The sequence below is a fragment of the Rousettus aegyptiacus genome, unplaced genomic scaffold (genome assembly GCF_014176215.1).
Source record: "Rousettus aegyptiacus isolate mRouAeg1 unplaced genomic scaffold, mRouAeg1.p scaffold_m13_p_8, whole genome shotgun sequence".
NCBI classification, from domain to species: Eukaryota; Metazoa; Chordata; class Mammalia; order Chiroptera; family Pteropodidae; genus Rousettus; species Rousettus aegyptiacus.
In genome coordinates, this window is record NW_023416311.1 from 83,358,521 (window position 1) to 83,377,193 (window position 18,673).

The 18,673-nt window shown below is 34.3% G+C and overlaps 1 pseudogene; it reads right to left on the reverse strand.

Annotated features, from left to right (window-relative positions):
* Nucleotides 1–12,663: 12,663 nt before the first annotated feature.
* Nucleotides 12,664–12,782, reverse strand: LOC118607026 (annotated as a pseudogene).
* Between the last annotated feature and the right edge of the window lie 5,891 nt (nt 12,783–18,673).

The following is an 18,673-nucleotide window of genomic DNA, read 5'->3' on the forward strand; positions in this document are numbered from 1 at the left end:
AAAGGTTTTTGCAAATCTTTTCTGACCAGTCATTTATTCCTTTTTTGTGAATCAAACTCCAATCCATATTTCATATGGTTATGCTGGAAAACAGACTTAAGTAATTATTAAAGTAATACATATTCATCAAAAAGTATTTAAAAACCATTGTCTAGTTAGATAAGAATGTTTACGTGCTATCAGAGATAACCATAATAGGCATTTTGATGCATTGTTCCTAGTCTTTTCTCCATGTGTATATAAATTTTTATACATATACAAATGTGAATCTTCTGTTTTCCCACATTTAAATATATTTGTCTGAGACAGATTTCTAGATGTGAGATTATTAGATAAGAGTATAAACATTTTAATATTCTTAAATCGTATTATCACATTGTTTTGAACAGAGATGTACCAATTTATAGCCACGCCTGCTGTGGATATGTATGCATTCTGTTTTTCAGCTCTCTTGACTGCAGTGAATTTTTGTTCTATTTAAAGATTTGCTAATTTGATAGGTGTAGGGGGTTGAATGGTGCCCCCCAAAAGATAAATCTACACCCTAATATCCAGAGTATGTGAATATTACCTTATCTATGTGATTGCGTTAAACATTTTGAGAGGAGAGTTCATTGTGGATTATCCAGGTGGGCCCTAAAGGCAATCTCATGTATTTTTATAAAGACTGCAGAAGAACTTTTGAGGCACTTATACAGAGAAGAAGCAAGGTAAAGACAGAGGCAGAGATAGGAATGATGGGGACACAAGCTCAGGGATGCCATGTGGGCAGTTGCCAGAAGATGGAAGATGTAAAAAATAGATTTTCCCTGAAACCTCCATAGGAAATGTGGCCTTGCCAATACCTTCATTTCAAACTTCAGGCCTCCAGAACTGTCGGATAATTACTTTCTATTCTTTTAAGCTACCATGTTGGAGAGATTTATTATAGCAGCTACAGGAAAGAAATATAACAGGTAAAAATTATATTTCAATGTTGCTTTAATCTGCATTTCTCTCACCAGAGACTTGGTTATTTTAAATTTTATTTATTTATTAATAAAGTTGAATGAAGATAGGACACAAAGCAGAAAGGCAGGTTTGAAGCTGTTGAAATATTTTAGAAGAGAATAATACTATGGCTTGAAATGAGATAGAAGAGTGAGATTGATTGGGGAGATGGTCGAGTTTAAAATACTAAGACTTAATGATTGACTGCATAAGATTGTGGAGAGGAAGCAGATGAGAATAATGGCCTACTGGGTAGGTGACTGTGCCATTTACTGAGAGAAAATACCGAAGGGGAAGAAACAGGTTTGGAGGGGAAAAAAAGAATTCAGTTAGGATAAGTTAAGGTGTCTGTGAGACATGTAAGTGAAATGTCAAAAGGGCTGTTTGCTGTATGGGTCTAGAGCTTAGGGCAGAGATCTCGGCTGGAGCCAGACATTGTCATCAGCATTCTGAAGCTATCAACATGTATGAAACTTTTCTAGATAGAGTGTTCAAAATATAAAATGTACAAGGCCTGGGACAGAACCCTGAGGAACGACATAAGTGGGATGATCAAAAAAAGAAAACCTTTCAGATGTGATTGAGAAGAAGCTGAGAGAGAAATAGGAGAGAATCAGAGAAGGGTTTTTAACTGCAAAGTGATCAACACCATTGAGCTGACAGAGTCCAGCTTTTAGCACTTTCAGAATGCCTCATCTTTCAGAATGAGGCTAAACAATTTCCTGGATAGCCCACAGCCAATGATGGAGCACGGCTTGGGCATGGAGTCAGTAAGCACATTTCTGTCCAGCACGGGGCTCCTTTAAGGAGCATTTTTGCCCCAGAGTTTCCTGTTGGATTAGCCAAGAATTTTTCAGATTTGTGCCACTATCGGAAGGCTTTTCATGCTCAAATCCTGCTTCCTCCTGTGGGGGAGAGGGAAATTTACCCTCTTTTTCCTCTTAGTTCTTCTGGCTGATCTGTTAAAATTTACACAAGACAGATTAACAGGAGAAAATAATACAATTTAATTACATAAGAAAATGGGGCCCTGGGACAAATTGTCATCTTGAACTGGGAAGAAAGGGGGATGGATAGTGGGTTGGAACTTTAAAGATGAGAAAGCCAATTCACATGGAAATGGAAAAGCAAATGTTTGGTAAATAAATGTTTACTGGGCCAACTTTAACAATGGAACACAGGACATTGATTAAACAGATCTTGTTAGGTTCCTCCCTGTCTATGACACACTAGTTTATATTAAACTATAGTTATCTATGACGATAGCTTCCTTCCTGGAGCAAGTCCTCTATCTAAATTCTTTTAGGCAATTCCAGGTGAGATCAAAGGTTTTTCCAGAGTTTTTCATTTCTTAAAAATAACCAGCTTAAAATAATATCACAAAGAGAGGTGGCAAATTCTGCTTTCCTTCACTCCTGCGTTCATATTTCACAGGAGTTATTTCCGAAGAAATCTCTTGCACTCTTCACTCTGTCTACCTCTGACGCAATGATCTTGCAAAAGAAGTTTCCATGGTATTATAGAAATTAGGGGAAATTGAAGAGTAAATTCACAACAAAGTTCAAGACTTTTAATGGTGAGGAATAAGAGGATAGAAGCTGAAGGGACTCGGGCCAATGGGAATTTCTCTTTAAGATGGGACAGGCATGAAATGTTTCAGTGTGGTAACTTGGTGTGAGTAGAAAGAAAGGATGATAGCCCAAGATCCCTGAGAAAAGTCAAAGTAAGGAATCCTGAGCATAGGCACAGGAATTAAGCTGAGACAGAAGGAGAAATCACTCTTCCATCATGAGAGGAGGGAAGGAAAGAAGCATGTGCAAGTAAGTTGGTTGATGTAGTAGCAGGTGAGACCATCTGCTGAGAGGAAAAGAAAAGGCGTTCAAAGACAGTCTAGGTGGTTTGATGTAGCTGTAGTATAGGATGGGTAATGGAGAAACATTAGAAACATTCCAATTTAAGCCAGGACTAGAGAGAAGTATTCACTATTATTGCTTGTATCAGATGTTCCCAGCAAGAGACAGATAACACTCAAGTTGGGATATTGAGAGCAGAAGGTAACAAATAGACTATTTCTAAAGGTTTGGCAGCATATAAGAAATTAGAAGATTTAGTGCAACACCCCAGGAATGGTAACTCAGGGCACTGTTATCACTTCTAGAACTGAAGTGGGGAAAAGAAAAAAACAGTTACCTAGAACTCAGAGACTTAGAAAGCTGAGTGAAAAAGCTGGATTTTAGGAGCAGAGGCTTTTGATAGGATGAGAAACACAGCCATTTATAGGGTTCCTCAAGTGGAGAGCTGGTAAAATAAATACTTATAGTTCACTATCTTTAATTTATTCCATCTCTTTGTTTGCCAACCTCAACCAGAATCCAGAAAGCAAAAGAGTCTGTGTTGTAGTTTTTGGGACAGATCAGGGTAGAGAAGGGTGAATTTGGAGGATTATAATATGAGCCACCATATATTAAAATGTACTATAAAGTTATTAGTATTAAAAAACCACCAATGTTTTTTATTGCCTCAGAAATAGGTTTACAGAAAAAGCTGGTGAGTACAGAAATAGGGTCAAGTTTATATAAGAGCATTTATTATATAATAAAGGTGTATTCAAACCAGTGGAATAAAAAATAATATTTTAACAGCTAGTAATTTAGAAAAGATAATTTAAATCCCTACATTTAGATCCCCATAAACTTAAAGATAAATCAATAATTTAAATGTAAAAGAACTTGAAGAAAATATATGTATATATTTATATTTCATTGTTCAGTAATTATCACAGAAACTGGAAACTGCATTAAATTTTAAAACACCTTTATGGTAAAGAATATAATAAACAAAGTGAAAGATATATAAAAATTAAAAAAAATTCACAACATATGTCAAAAAATTAATAGCCATAATGTACAAATGAATAAATCTATAAAAATTAAGATTTTAATACAGAAAAAATAGTAATAGATTTTAATAGGCCAGTGATATATAAAGAAACATATTTGGTAAATAAATATAAAAATTTACCCAACTTCATTAATAGTCAAAGAGAAATAACTAAAAACAACTGTAAAATATAATTTCTACTTCTATAAAGTTTTAAAAGATTGGAATGACCCATTCTTATAAGAAGTGAAAAAAAGAAAGAACCTTCTAACAAGGCGATTTGACACAATGTGTGTGAAAATATAAAATGTATATAGCTTTTATTCACCAGTTTCTCTTCTAGAAGTTACACAAAGGATAATTGCACAAGTGCAGAGTAATATATCTATTAGGATGTCTATTCTGACTTTGTTTATTTTAGTCCCCTCCCAATCCACTAATACAGGACTAGATAAAATTACGATACGACTCTACAGTGGGAATTCTCTGTGGCCATTAAAATTAATATATGTTTCTATATTAATTCATTTGGAAATATATCTACCAGTGAAAAACACAGCATGTATAAAATAATCCCATTTAAAATTGATAACTAAGCATAGTAATCTGAAAAGAGTTAGAAAATTGTCAGCAGCAGTTGTTATTATGTATTGATATTTTGGGTGCTTTTTTCTTAGTTGGCTGTTAAAATTTTTTAAATAAATATGTATTTTGTATTTATATACATTTAACATATATTAAAGGAAGGAGTAAAATAAAATAGTTTATGTGAAGACTAGAAGCAATGTTATGTAGAGAATTACAAAATTTTAGAAAACACTGATAGTCCAGGTAAAATTGGAAATCATGCATTTATATCACCAACATTAGTGAAGATATGGTATTATCCAGTAGACCTAAGTGGCTGTAGAGACCATCTTCTAAAATCTCTCTTTTGAATATCAAGAGCCAATATCATGAACCCAGATTATAAACTTTTACTATAACTCATACTGTAAAGAACATGGAGAACATGATGAATGGATATTATCTATCAGACAAGAAGAGGAAAGAGAAAGTTTTATATGATGAAAGAAAAAGAGGTAGATTAGGAAGGGATGTAATCGGAGAGAATGTAAGCAGAAGTGAATTCCTGAATAGGAATTTGGTGAGCCATCATTCTGGACCTTGGGCAAAGGAGGATGTGACAAGAGGGTAGTAACCACAGATAGCTTGAGGGGAAATCTGAGACCTCCCAGGCTTGTTGGCTATCTCATTGCTTTATCCATCATAGCTCTGGAATGGTAAATCAGCAAGACAGTGGGAGGATTTTAAAGCAATGGGCCTGGGATGTTATCCTCAGCCTATGACTTTCATATGCTGCTTCATGGTAGGAAGCAGGGATGCCACGAGGATTGTAAGACTTCCACACCCAACGTGAGTGTGGGAGGTTGGGATAGGGGAGGAGTTCCCACATTGCAAAGTGCAATTCTTGGTCAGCAGCGGATGTCCTATAATTCAACTGAATTCCGACACCGTCTGCCCAGATACAGTGTCAGATTAAGGGTTCAGTCCTGCAAGACTGTCCCCCTTCTACCACATTACCCCTGCCCACTTCAAGTGCCAATCATAAGTCCAGGTTGTCACCTTTGCTTATGACCAAGTGGCAATCAGAAGTTTCTCTGACCTCCTCCTTGAGTTCAATTGATTTGCTAGAGTGGCTCACGGAACTCAGAGAAATATTTTATTTACTAGATTACCAGTTTATTAAAAAGAGGATAACTCAGGAACAGCTGAGGGAAGAGATGGCATAAGGCCTGGGGAAGGACATGGAGATTCTATGCCCTCTCCAAATACACTCCTTTCCCCAAATCTCCACATGCTCATCAAATTAGAAGCTCTCTAAACCCCATCTTTTTAGGTTTTATGGAGACTTAATTACTTAAGTATAAGAGACCCTTCCAGCAGCAAGAAATATCTAGCGGTAAGATAAAGAGTTAAAATTATGAATTATTTAAGAAATTTTAATTAGAGGAGAGTTAATTTTAAGTAGACACTGTTTTCCTTCCATTATCAGTGACAATGGGGACTCAAGGACAAGATGAGATTATTTAAAATAAATATTTGTATAATATTTTACATATCTAAGTAAACTGGATGTGTTTCAACCCATATTACAGAAGTTTGGAAAATTGTTTTTACTGTGAGAGAATTTAGCAATTATGAAGCATATTGATAAAGTAATTCACTATTCATCTCACTGTATTTAGGCATAGTTTTATAGGCGTTAAGGCAGTATTGCTTAAATCCTCCAGATACTTGTAACCTGAAGCCAAGTCTACATGGTACTAGTCATCACAAACAAATCATGATAACTGGGGTTTCTTGGGGAACAAGTTTCATAACTAATTTGAGTTCAAACAGCATGTCAGCAATAAGTCAATGCTTTAGAAAAGTTCTTCTCCAAGCTGTTTTCATTACTGTGTTGTACCCACAAGGCCGGCTCTCACTACTTTGCCTTCACTTTCGATGTTTCCCTATCTAAAACATCATTATCCTCCTTTCTGATACCTGATTCTATCCATACCTCACAAACCAATGTAAGTCCTATCCTTGCCATGAACCGTGCCTGGACTTGTTCAATTTAAATGGAATTTATTGTGTGGTTCACATTAAATGGGTTAGCTCCTAATTGTATACTATTTTGTATTATTTTCTAGTTGTTTTCTTTGTTAGTTTCTTACCAATGAACTTGCTCTTTACTCATGGGAGGAAACTTTTGTTTATTTTATAAACCTGCTGTGTTAAGCAAAGTATGGGTTTGAGATTAAGCCTCAAAAAATACTGTTGTTTGAATTGAATCAAATGAATGGTCTGTGACAGTTCAATTTGAAAATTAAGTAGCCAAATGTCATTTTAAAGTAGTCATACTGTTAGCACAGGGATGCATTTATAGAAAGGGCAGTGCTAATTGCAAACAGATAATTATATGGAATTACAGTCTGGGCATTGTATTGATAATTTTGATTCTATCTTTTGAGTTAAAAAATTCTCCTGGCCATATATTTACTCCAACCACTTGTTCATAAAACCATTGGCGATGGTATCTATGGTGCAATGAGAACAAAAGATGATCACCATCTCTAAATGGCTCTTCTATTTACCATTTGTTTCTTCCACTAGTTTCTAGAAGGTGCTCATTCTCCTCAAGCATTACAAAATCCCAAATGATTCTCGTGCTTGGCACTTTTGGAGCACCTCCAGTTCCACAATGGTCACATCTTTTATCAATGACCATGGGCTGAAACTATTCATGAGACCATGAAATAAAGGCTCACGTCCACTTTTTCTTTTTTTTGCCTTCACTTTTACCATGTACTAGTAAAGGAACAGATTGGCCTCAAATGAAGGAAAAGTATGGTGTGTGATGATGTATTACTAATTGACTCATCAGGAGAAAAATGCCTAACAAAGCAGTATCCCATGTGTTTTTGGCACACACACACACGCACACACAGTTTTAATATGAAATACTTCAGAAACAACAACACTATAATATATCAGTACTATTCAAAGCACTGCTCAAGGAAGTATGCTTCCAGTACTCTAGGGAGTCATTTAGTCCTTCTGGCACATTGTAAGATAATAAAGATATCTAAATAAGGTTATAGCCTCAGTTTTGATTTTGGATGACTTTACAAAACCTTGAGCTTATCATTTGTTTTTAATCATAACCCTTTAACATTTGTCAGGCACATGGCCTTTTCTCTTGTCTTTCTATCTCGAGAATTTTGATATTGATATGCTGTCATTTAAATCATCTTTATGCTCTTCTTTGTGTGTGTGTGTGTGTGTGTGTGTGTGTGTGTGCGCGCGCGCGCGCTGAAATAAGAATTCTTTAACCAGAAAGGCTTCTATACTTTTGCTGAGGAATTCAGTTCAGAGAGCATTGTAATTGGTCAAAGAAAAAGACAGTTTAATAATTGTGAATTTTATAGATGCAACATATTTAAAATAGGACTTCTTAGAGGCTTCAAGGAGTGATTTAAGGTGAGTAATTTCCCTATGTGGCCAATGATGGGGAATAATGTGTGTTAGTGGATTAGGCAGGTATATGGAATCCTTGGGGGTACAGCATTACAGACAAAAAGCTATGTAATGATGGATTATGCTAAAACTGAGTGCGGTTATTCATTCTGCAAATATCTATTGAGGGTTTGCTATGTGTCAGGCACTGTCTTAGACAATAGGTGAGTTGTGATGAACAAGACAGACATTGTTCCTGAATTTGGGAGTTTAGAATCTAGCAGATACAAATATATTGATAATATATTGAATGGGTGAGTTGAACTTTTTATTCTTGTTTCAGGTGACCAGAAGTTTGCTGCTCATGCAATGTTCCTTAGAGTGACAGTAAATAGAACATTAATTTAGTTTCCTTTTTAATATTCTATGTAAAGGGAAGTCAAGTTTTGGGTCAGGTATATAATATAATATTGAGCTTCACAACAAAAGAAGCATAAAACCTCAAGTTCATGTCTGATTTAGGTGTTTAAAGTGCAGACTAATGGCTTGGGGTTTTGTTTGGATTTTTTTTTTCAGTCTAAATAATATTTTATAATAGATGGTTCTTTTTTTAAGTTGAAAATTATGCTTGAGGAAAGTACATATTCTTTTTTTATATCTCATTGTTTCCACATTTTGAGAAACAGATAAACTTTTAAGTACTCTTAAAAAAATATATGGGATTTTTTTAAAAGTCTTAATTCTTTGATACTCTCAGAGCACTAATGTATGAAGACCAGGGTTGAGGTTGAGGGAGCATGTTATGTCCATATAGCAAGTAGATAACAAGTTATCTAATAAAAGTATTGCTAGTTTTATAATTTCTTTTCTATAATCCAGATAAAACTCAGTGGATATAATCTTCACTTGAATCTGAAGCATGTTGCAAGTCAGCAGAGAGAAGAGAAACTCAAACGAATGTAAACATCTAGAAATTTCAAAATAAAAATTACCTTGTTTGCTAAAAAGAGCCAGTAGTTTGAAGATTTTTTTTTAAAAAATTATGCACTATGTAGAATTAAATCTTGAAAAAAATCAAGAAGCCGAATAGGATGAAGAGCTGTGAGTGTATAATAAACAATAAAAAGAACATCAACTGTTTGTCTTTGCCAAAGGCAAAGAAGCAGATGTGAATTGAATAGGCAATGCTCTCCAGTTGGTGGAAATGAAATGGCAGAAGTCACAACCGAGGTGTGGAAAGAAAACACAAATGAGAATAAAGAGAATTTACGAGAAAGGTCTCACTCTTTAATATACTTACCTTGTTTCAACTTTATCCAAAGAGAACAACAAAGAAGTTCCTCGAGCATCATAGGGCATGGTCGACATGGGAAGCAGCAATCCCCAGGTGAGGAGAACACAAGGAGGCTGCAAGCTTTCTTAAAATAACCAAATGCACAGCCAAAAGTGGTTGGACATGTACTGAAGCCAAATCTCAAAATTTACCTCCCTAGACTAAGTGACTTTCATTTTTAACTGGGAGCACAGCAATGGTCCTCTGACTGGTCTCCTCCCATTTATTCATGTCCCTCCTCTTCCTCTTCCCCAATCCCTCTTCCTCAATTCTGCAGATACCGGAATTTTTTTAAAAAGTAAAATCTGATGATATCCTTGCCCTCCTTGAACTCTTCAATGGCTTCAAATTGTACTTTGCGTAAAACTGAAAATCCTACACGTTTCTGTGCATAATCTGATTCTTGCTCATCTCTCCAACTTCATTTTCTACCTTTCTCTGACTCCCTTACTGAGTTTCAAACTCTATGGCCTATTTGTTTCTCAAATAAACCAATCTCTTTGAGCCCTCAGAGTATCAGCACAAGTTGTTTCTGTCTGTCTGGCAAAATCTTTGGGACCATCCCATCCCAGCCCAGGCCCCTGCTGCCTATTAATTCTTCCTCAACCTGTAGGTCTCATCTTCAGTGACTTTTTGGCCTAGATTAGGTTATATATTATTATCACGGTATTCTATATTTTGCTTTTACATACATTTCTCGCATGAGTAAAATTACTCAAGCCATTAGTAATTTTAATAGAAGTGTGAAGAATTATTTATTGTCTGTCTTTCTCACTAGATTTTAGCTCCAGGAGGGTAAGGATTGTGTCTATCTTCTTTATTACTGAATTCTACATTGTTGGCATTGTGGCTGACTCACAGCTGGTGTCTAATAAATATCTCTGGAAAAAACGAGGGTGTAATATAGATGTGATAGGACTCAATGGGAAACATCGTCATTGCCTCCATGTTTACCTTGAACCAGGACTCGGCTTTTTGTTTCATCTAAAAATGGCTAATCTAAATCAGATTTAAATGTAGATTTTATTGAATACTTTTTGGGGAGCTGAAGAAGAAAATGATACCACATACCATACAGTAAAGCTTAACTGAAAATTTATATTTGACATTTCTCTTCCTCTCCTTAAAGTTCCCTTTTAGCTTCCTGTCTTCTCCTTGACTTTCCAGGCAGTCTGTCCTGCTTCAGAAATGCTTAGCCTTCACCACTTCGATTTCACCATGCTAGCGAGGGGCTCTCCAGTTGGTGAGCCCCTCTATTCCTTTTCTAAAGCAAAGCATTTTAGCTTTTATCTTTCTATTAGATCGGTAGAACTGCCATAACAAAGCACTGAAAACTGAGTGGTTTAAGAACAGAAATTTATTGTCTCACAGTTCTAGAAGCTAGAACTCCAAAATAAAGGTGTTTGCAGAACTTGTTCCCTCTCAGGGCTCTTGGGGAGAATCTGTTCCATGCCTCTTTTCTAGCATCTGGTGGTTGGCTGGGGGCTTTGGTGTTCCTAGGTTTAGAGAGCGTCACCCTGATCTCAGCTTTCTTCTTCTCATGGCATTCTTCCTGTGTTTATCTGCATCTAAATTTTTCCTTTTTATAAGAACACCAGTCATAATGGATTAAGGTTCACCCTAAATGGCCTCATCTTAACTAATTGCCTTTATAATGACCCCTTGACATTCTAAAGTATTGGGAGTAGGAATGCAGCATATTGATTTTCAGAGGACACAATTCAACTTATAACTATCTTCCTGCTTCTTATCCTTCTCCATAAAGAAAAGATTCTTTTAAAAACTCTATCTTTCCTGTAAGAGGGGTTTGAGGGAATTACAAATGAGGGGAATTATTAATAATGAATATATTTTCTGTCCAAAGTAATTTCCTCTTATGAGTGATCAAAAATTAAGAAATCAGTCAATTTTTCTACATTTATTTTGCAAAAATATAGATCAAGTGAGACTGAGAGTAGGCAATGTCTTGTCTCTGTCTGTGACCACTGAATCTAGTACCTGGCTCCCTGCTCATCATATAGTAGATGTTCATAGATATTTGTTGAACGCAATTGAAAAACTTTTTAAAAAGATTTTTATTAAAATATAGCTAGCATCCAATATTATATTAGTTTCAGGTGTACATCATAGTTATTCAGAATTTACATACCTAATATAGTGATCACCATGTTGCACGTCCAGTAACAATCTAACACCATAAAATGCTATCACAATATTATTGACTATATTTCCCATGCTGTACATTCATCCTCATGACTTATTTGTTTTATATCTGAAAATTTGAACCTCTTATTCTCCTTCACCTTCCTCACCTTTAAAAATTTTTTTCAATTATAATTGACATTTAATATTATTTTATTTTAGTTTTAGGTGTACAGTATAGTGGTTAGACATTAATATAATTTACAAAGTCAGCCCCCTTACTAGTCTAGTACCCACCTGGAACTGTACATAGTTATTACCATGTTACTGACTATATTCCCCATTCTTTACTTTATATCTCCATGACTATTTTGTAACTATCAATCTGTACTTGTGAATCACTCTTTTTTTTTTCACCTTGCCCTCCAACCCCTTCCCATCTGGCAACCATCAGCTTGTTCTCTGAAATTATGAGTCTTTCTGTTTTGTTTATTCATTTATTTTGTCTTTAGATTCCACATATAAGTGAGATCGTATGGTATTTGCCTTTCTCTGTCTGATTTATTTCACTTAGTGTAATACCTTCCAATTCCACCCATGTTGTAGCAAATGATAAGATTTCATTCTTTTTGATGGCTGAGTAATATTTCATTGTGTATATGTACCACAATTTCTTTATCTAATGAAACACTTTAATGGGTGCTTTTCACTTCCAGAAGAAAGACCAAATTCATCAGCCTAATCTACAGTAATTTGACTTCAACTTGTCTTTCTAGCTTTTCCTCCTACTCCAATCTTTACATTCATATATTTTGTGTCTGAGCCATAAAAATCATTCTACTGTGCTTCTCTGAATACACTGTGCACTTTCACGCATGTTCTATACTTTCATAGCAGCAGTCATGGTAGAATTATTTAGAAATGTGTCTATCTCCTAAGTAGATTAGAATTCTTACAGGACTGAGGACATGTCCTATTCATGTTGTTATCCCTCACAAAGCTAAGCACACATTTTTGTACTGTAGTTACCAACCAGAACAATTTTAATTAGTGAGTTTTAAAATGAAATGCAATTGATTTTGGACCTGTTTTCTTAGGTTAGATTTTAAATTTTTTTCCAGTACAGGTACTTCTTTGTAATCATGTTTTTGACTTTCCCGAAAAACTATGTGATGACAAAAAGCTACTATAAATTCAATGATATTTTTATTTACTTATTTATTTTTTAGGCAAGGCAACCCTTGATTGACCTTATAGATTTCAAGGACCTTGTAAGCTTACAATCTCTTATTATTTTTTTTTTTAATTTTTTACACCTACAGCACCTGGTATTCCTAGGTGGTCTCCCATCCAAGTACTAACCAGGCCTGACCCTGCTTAGCTTCCAAGATTAGACAGGATGGGGCTTGTTTGGGGTGGCATGGCCATAGACTGAATGCTATTTTAAAATAAATTTTTGTTTTATTTATCATCACAGCATCTATAGACATAGGAAGAAATAAATATTAATATGTTACCAGACATATTACAATGTTTTCCAGGTACATGGATTTGTGGACCCGATGCAGACTGAGTAGTTTACAGATTGCAAACAGTTTTCTAGGAAATAAGGACCTATTGAAGGTTTCTCATTGTGTAATGATGAAGTTAAACCATATAAAAAATAGATACTTTTTTTTCAAAATACTGTGCTTTGCATTTGTACCTTTATTCATTTCATGCATTTGTTCAGTATCTAGTGTGTGCTAGGCAACATTGTAGGTGCTGGGCACACATGAAGGATCAGGTTGGTATTAGCAGAGGTGGTAAGAAGTGTTTGGATTCTGGATATGTTTTGAAAGCAGGGCTAACAGGATTTATGAACAGATTAAAAGTAGTGTATGCAAGAAAAGAATCAAGGATGACTCCAAGGATTCTGACTGAAGCAACTGGAAGAACAGAGTTGCTGTTTGCTAGAATACAGAAGGCTCTTGGAGGAGCGGTTTTAGGATTGGGGTCCTCACGAATGTGGCTTTGGACATATTAAATCTGAGATGATTATTAGTCAATAGAAGATGTTTGTAGATATGTGCTAATGTGGGTATCCTCTTCTTCAGTGAGGATAAAGACAATTAGAAGTATGCTAGAGCTGGCTCACATCAGCTGATGGGAGCTGATTTTTACATTTTCAGGAATTTTGTGAACAAGTTGTTAAAAATTAATAAATGTAATTAAAAAATAAGCTATAAAATGTATAAAGTCTAATCATTATGTTGTACTTCTGAAACGAATATGATATTGTACATTAACTGTAATTGAAAATTTTTTAAATAAAAATATGAAAGTGTATTAAATAAATTATATTAAAACAAAAGTAATACACATTTTAAAACTCATCGCTTCCTAATTATTTTACCATTTTCATTGATGATATTAAGTCTGTATCTGCTCAGTGCAAATGCAATAGAATGGTCCATAGCTCTTCTCTGCTCTAGGTTCAGTAACATTACATTGGAGGCTTGAAATTGACAGTGATAGCATAATTAGCTAATGCCACAACCAGGGCTTTTTCTCCATCTTGGAGATCTGACTGCTAATCACTCTTACCAACTCATCACTGAAAAATCCTCTGTGGAAGCAAATTGTCTATTCACTCTCCTATATTCTTATACCATCATCATCATCATCAATCATTGTTACCATCACAATTGTTTTATCTTCCCTGCTACATAATTTAAAATAAACAAACCAAACCAAAAGATACACAGAAAGTAAAATGTAAGAGAGAAATAAAGCATTGATGAGTAGCTGACACAGTGCACCCAAAATAAGAAAGGTCTTATAAAATCGACTAAGTTGTGTTACATCTATGTAATTCAGTGCTTTTTAAAAAATGAGCCAGCTCTATACTGATGTTGAAAAATCTATAAGATATAAAAAATGAACAAAGCAAACTGCACAATAGAATTTCTAGTCTGGTGCCATTTATGCAAAACAAATCAAAATAAAAATACAGATATTTGCTTGTTTATCTACTGAATATTTCTGAAAAATATATAGAAAACTAGTAACTTAGTTACTTCAGGAAAGGAGAACTTGGTGACTAAGGTATAGAGATATCCTTTTGTTTTCTTTGAATTTCATAGCATGTGTATGTATTTCCTATTCGAATCAAACAAGCATGTCTTTTTTTTTTTTTATTTTTAAGTGCTTAAGATGTTTTAAGAACAAGACATACAAATAACTCTCAGCCTAGGGTCAGAGGAGAAGCAAAGCTCTTATGCTTTAAATTTGTACAAATTTTGTCTCTTTTATATACAATTACTATTTCTTATAAAAGCCTAGTAATGTTTATAAGGAAGTCTTCTATGATATGCAGCTTCTAAATATAAAGGTTTTTGGTTAACAGTTGTAACCCCATAAACTTAAAGCTATGTTAATCTTAAAGCCTGTTTAAGTATGCTTACTATAAGAAACTATGTATTAGAAAATTCATTATATGAAATTACATTTTCTCACATAAAGTAATAAATATATTTGTCTTAGGAATTTGAAGTTATTTACATATTTGTGATAATTAACACATTGACTAGGATCTTACAGGTCTTATAATTATCCTCTCCATTATGTATTAGGATAAGCTTCCTTGTTAATTTAAAAATGTAGCAGATTCTAAGTCTAGACTTTCTTCCTCAGTTGTGCAAAGAAATAAAAGAGTGCTTATAGCAGACTCATTATCAAGAACACAATTGAAAAACTTGTGTTTTCAAACAAATTGGTATCATGGCCCTGGAGACAAGACTGAACAGAGGTTGGTGGAATAGATTGCTTAACCTTCCTTTATGTTTCTGTGGAAGCTGCCTGTCTTTGCTCCTATTCCCAGTCTGAGCCCCGTCCCACCCGCCCCCCACCCCAAAATAAAATAAATGCACACATTCAGGTGTACTGGGTAAGGATTCAAAATTTAGAAGCAGTGTCAGCAACAGCAGTATTTTTCAATGGTGTGAAATGAGGTAGATCAAACTGAGAACCAGTCATATCAGTCTGTGGTAGAGAAACTATTCTCTCTCTGAGTGTTTCTCCCTTCTTTTTCCTGTATGAATTAAGGATCGATCAACCAAAAATCAGATCTTAGATGGCTCCTGTGTCAGTCAGGGTTCTTGGCAGGAAGAGAGAAGTCACACCACAGTTTGTCAGAACCTACCTTCATGACAGGACTATTTACAGCTGTGTGGGCATGAGAGCTATGGGAGTAACAAATGAGGTGAGACACCTGGACCAGCAACAGTAGGAAGGCACAAGGAGAGGAAACAGAGTTTCTGGAGCTTGAAGAGAGCTAGAAATGTAAGATCAGGCCAGCTCACTGCTCCTGGATAGTCATGGAGGGAAGCAGCTACTGCCAGAGAGCTAGAGCTGAAAGAGGGAGAGAGCAGGAAAGAAATATCTCACATCTCTCTCCTAGTCTGTGCTCTCTTCTCAGTGGCCTGGCCAAACTTAAAGAGAAACTAGACCCCATGAGGGCAGAGGAGATATAGTCTTCAGGGCTCAACTTTTCAGGGCATAGAGCAGGAAATAATAGGATGAATAATGAATGGGGAGTAGAAATGCCAAGAGAATAATCAGCAAACTCAGTGTTACATGTATTAAAATCCTCTGGGCAAATTCCAAGATGGAGCAAAAATGTGTAAGTTTCTTTGACAGGCAAACTATTAGTAATCTTAGTCTGTCTAAACCCAAACTACTTTTGGGTGATTATGGGAGCATTATGTGAACTGAGGCAGGGTTTTAAAGAGTCTCTCTAAATACCTGTATATATAGATACCTATATACAAATACACACATAGGTAGATATATGTTAATTATATATACACATATATATCTGTTCATTATATACACATATATACACATACATATACATGCATACACATCATTGCCATAGTATGTTGCATATATCTTACAGTATATAATTAATATTCTAGATAAACAACAAAGTGCTTGCATAAATTCTCAAGTTTTTCTTTTTTTTGCCTCAGAGGAATTGAATTATCAAATTAAAATCTGAAAGAAAAAAAAAGTGCACATCCTCTCAGACAAGCTAAAGGAGTTTATCAACACCAAACCAGTATTACAAGAAATGTTAAAGGGACTTCTTTAAAAAGAAGAAGGAGAAATATAAATAATAAAATGGCAATAACTACATATCTATCGATTTAAAACGAAAATGTATTAAATGCTCCAATCCAAAGACATAGGGTGGATGAATGGATGTGAAAACAAGACCTATATACATACTCTGCCTATGAGAGACTCACTTCAGATAGACACACACAGACTAAAGTAAAAGGATGGAAAAAGATATTTCATGAAAATGGAAACAACAACAACAAAAAATAAAAAATTGGGGTAACAATACTTATATCAGACAAAACAGACTTTAAAACAAAGGCTATAACAAGAGACAAAGAAGGACCCAACAGTTCCACTTCTGGATATTTATCCGAAGAAACCTGGAACGCTAATTCGAAAAGACATATGCATCTATATGTTCATCACTGTATTATTTACAACAGTCAAGATATGAAGACAACCTAAGTTGTCTATTCATCAATAAATGAATGGCTAAAGAAGTAGTGCATATATATGATGGAATATTACTCAGCTGTAAAAATAATGAAATTTTGCCATCTGCCACAACATGAATGGATCTAGAGGGTAACACACTAAGTGAAATAAGTCAGAAAAAGAAAGACATATCATTTGCGTGTGGAATCTAAAGAACAAAATAAACAAACACAAAACAGAAAGAAACTCATAGATACAAAGAACATTTTGATGGTTGTCAGGTGGGAGAAGGTTTGGGGAGTGGGTGAAAAAGAAGAAGGGATTAAAAAGTGCAAATTGGTAGTTACAAAATAGTCATGGGATGTGAAGTACAGTATAGGAAATACAGTGAATAATATTATAATAACTATGTAGTGTCAGATGGGTACTAGATTTATGAGATGATCACTTCATAAGTTACATAAATGTCTAATCACTGTTGTACACCTGAAACTAATATAATATTATATGTCAACTGTAATTGAAAATTAAAAATTATTTTTAAAAGTGCACATCTACCTTTAAAGAATGACAATCTAAATGAGATTGGAGAATTTTGTGAAAGAATGTGCTAAGGAGAAAAGACATAGTTAAGTCTTTCCTTCTTCTATAACTGAAAGAAAAAGCTGCATTTGAAAACTGTAATTTGTGAAAAATAATTTAAATTAGTTTTTAAAAATTAACATTTAGATGATAAGGTCTAATTTTCTACTTAGTTTCTAAGTGGAACATAAAAGATTTTTATTTGAGGTGTGAAAATTTTTCTTAAAGAAGGAATAATTTGATCTTATTAGGAAGAATGGGTGTGTATAAATATATTTCCCCAAAGAAATTGCAAACTTTTCATTTCCTAGATGAAGAATAACAAGTAAAATCACAGTATTGCTATAGATTTAACTGTTCTATAGGTACTAATAATTCTATTTTCCGGCACCATTTTACACCAAAAAGGAGAAAAATTATCTTCTGTGCTGACAGAGACTGACGGCACACCAATGAAAACATGTGATAATATAATTTCCTTAAGACTGTTTGTGCTAATTGACAGGACCAAAATTATTCTCTCCCTTTTGGTAAAATTTTTATATAAATTTAGTTGTTGTTCTTTTAATTTAATGCTAAATGCTTTTAGTGCAAAAGTAGATAAGATTGGTATTTTTATAATTTTCCTACTCTGAGGATTTTCTTAGTAGTGTTAAAAGAAATGTACATTGATCAATTAAGTTTTTTTCCCCCATAGAATTCTGACTCCTTTTCAACCATTTTTGTGGTAAAAATGCAGTTACTACACTAATACAATCGAAATAAAAGTGTGACATATTTTTACCTCATGAAAATACTGTTTTTTTCTTGTTAAAACTAAAATGACTAAATTTTCTAGAGCTATAATTTCAATGCTTGATTTATATTTATCACCATTAAAACTAATATTTAAGGGTATAGAAATCTAAACTAAATATGAGTACACAACTAGAATGTGTTAAAATGTAGCAATGTGTGTCTTTTATAAATTGATTCTTTTAAAAGTAAAACAATTTGAAATTAAGTAAAATTATGAAATTCTTCCACTTAGATGATTTAGGTAATTTAAAAAAATAACGGTTTTATTGGGACAAAATTTACATACCATACAATTTATCTATTTTAAGTTTACAATTTAATGGTGTTTTTATATTCATGGAATTGTGCAACCATCACTACAATCCATTTTAGATCATATTCACCTTCTCAAAAAGAACTCCC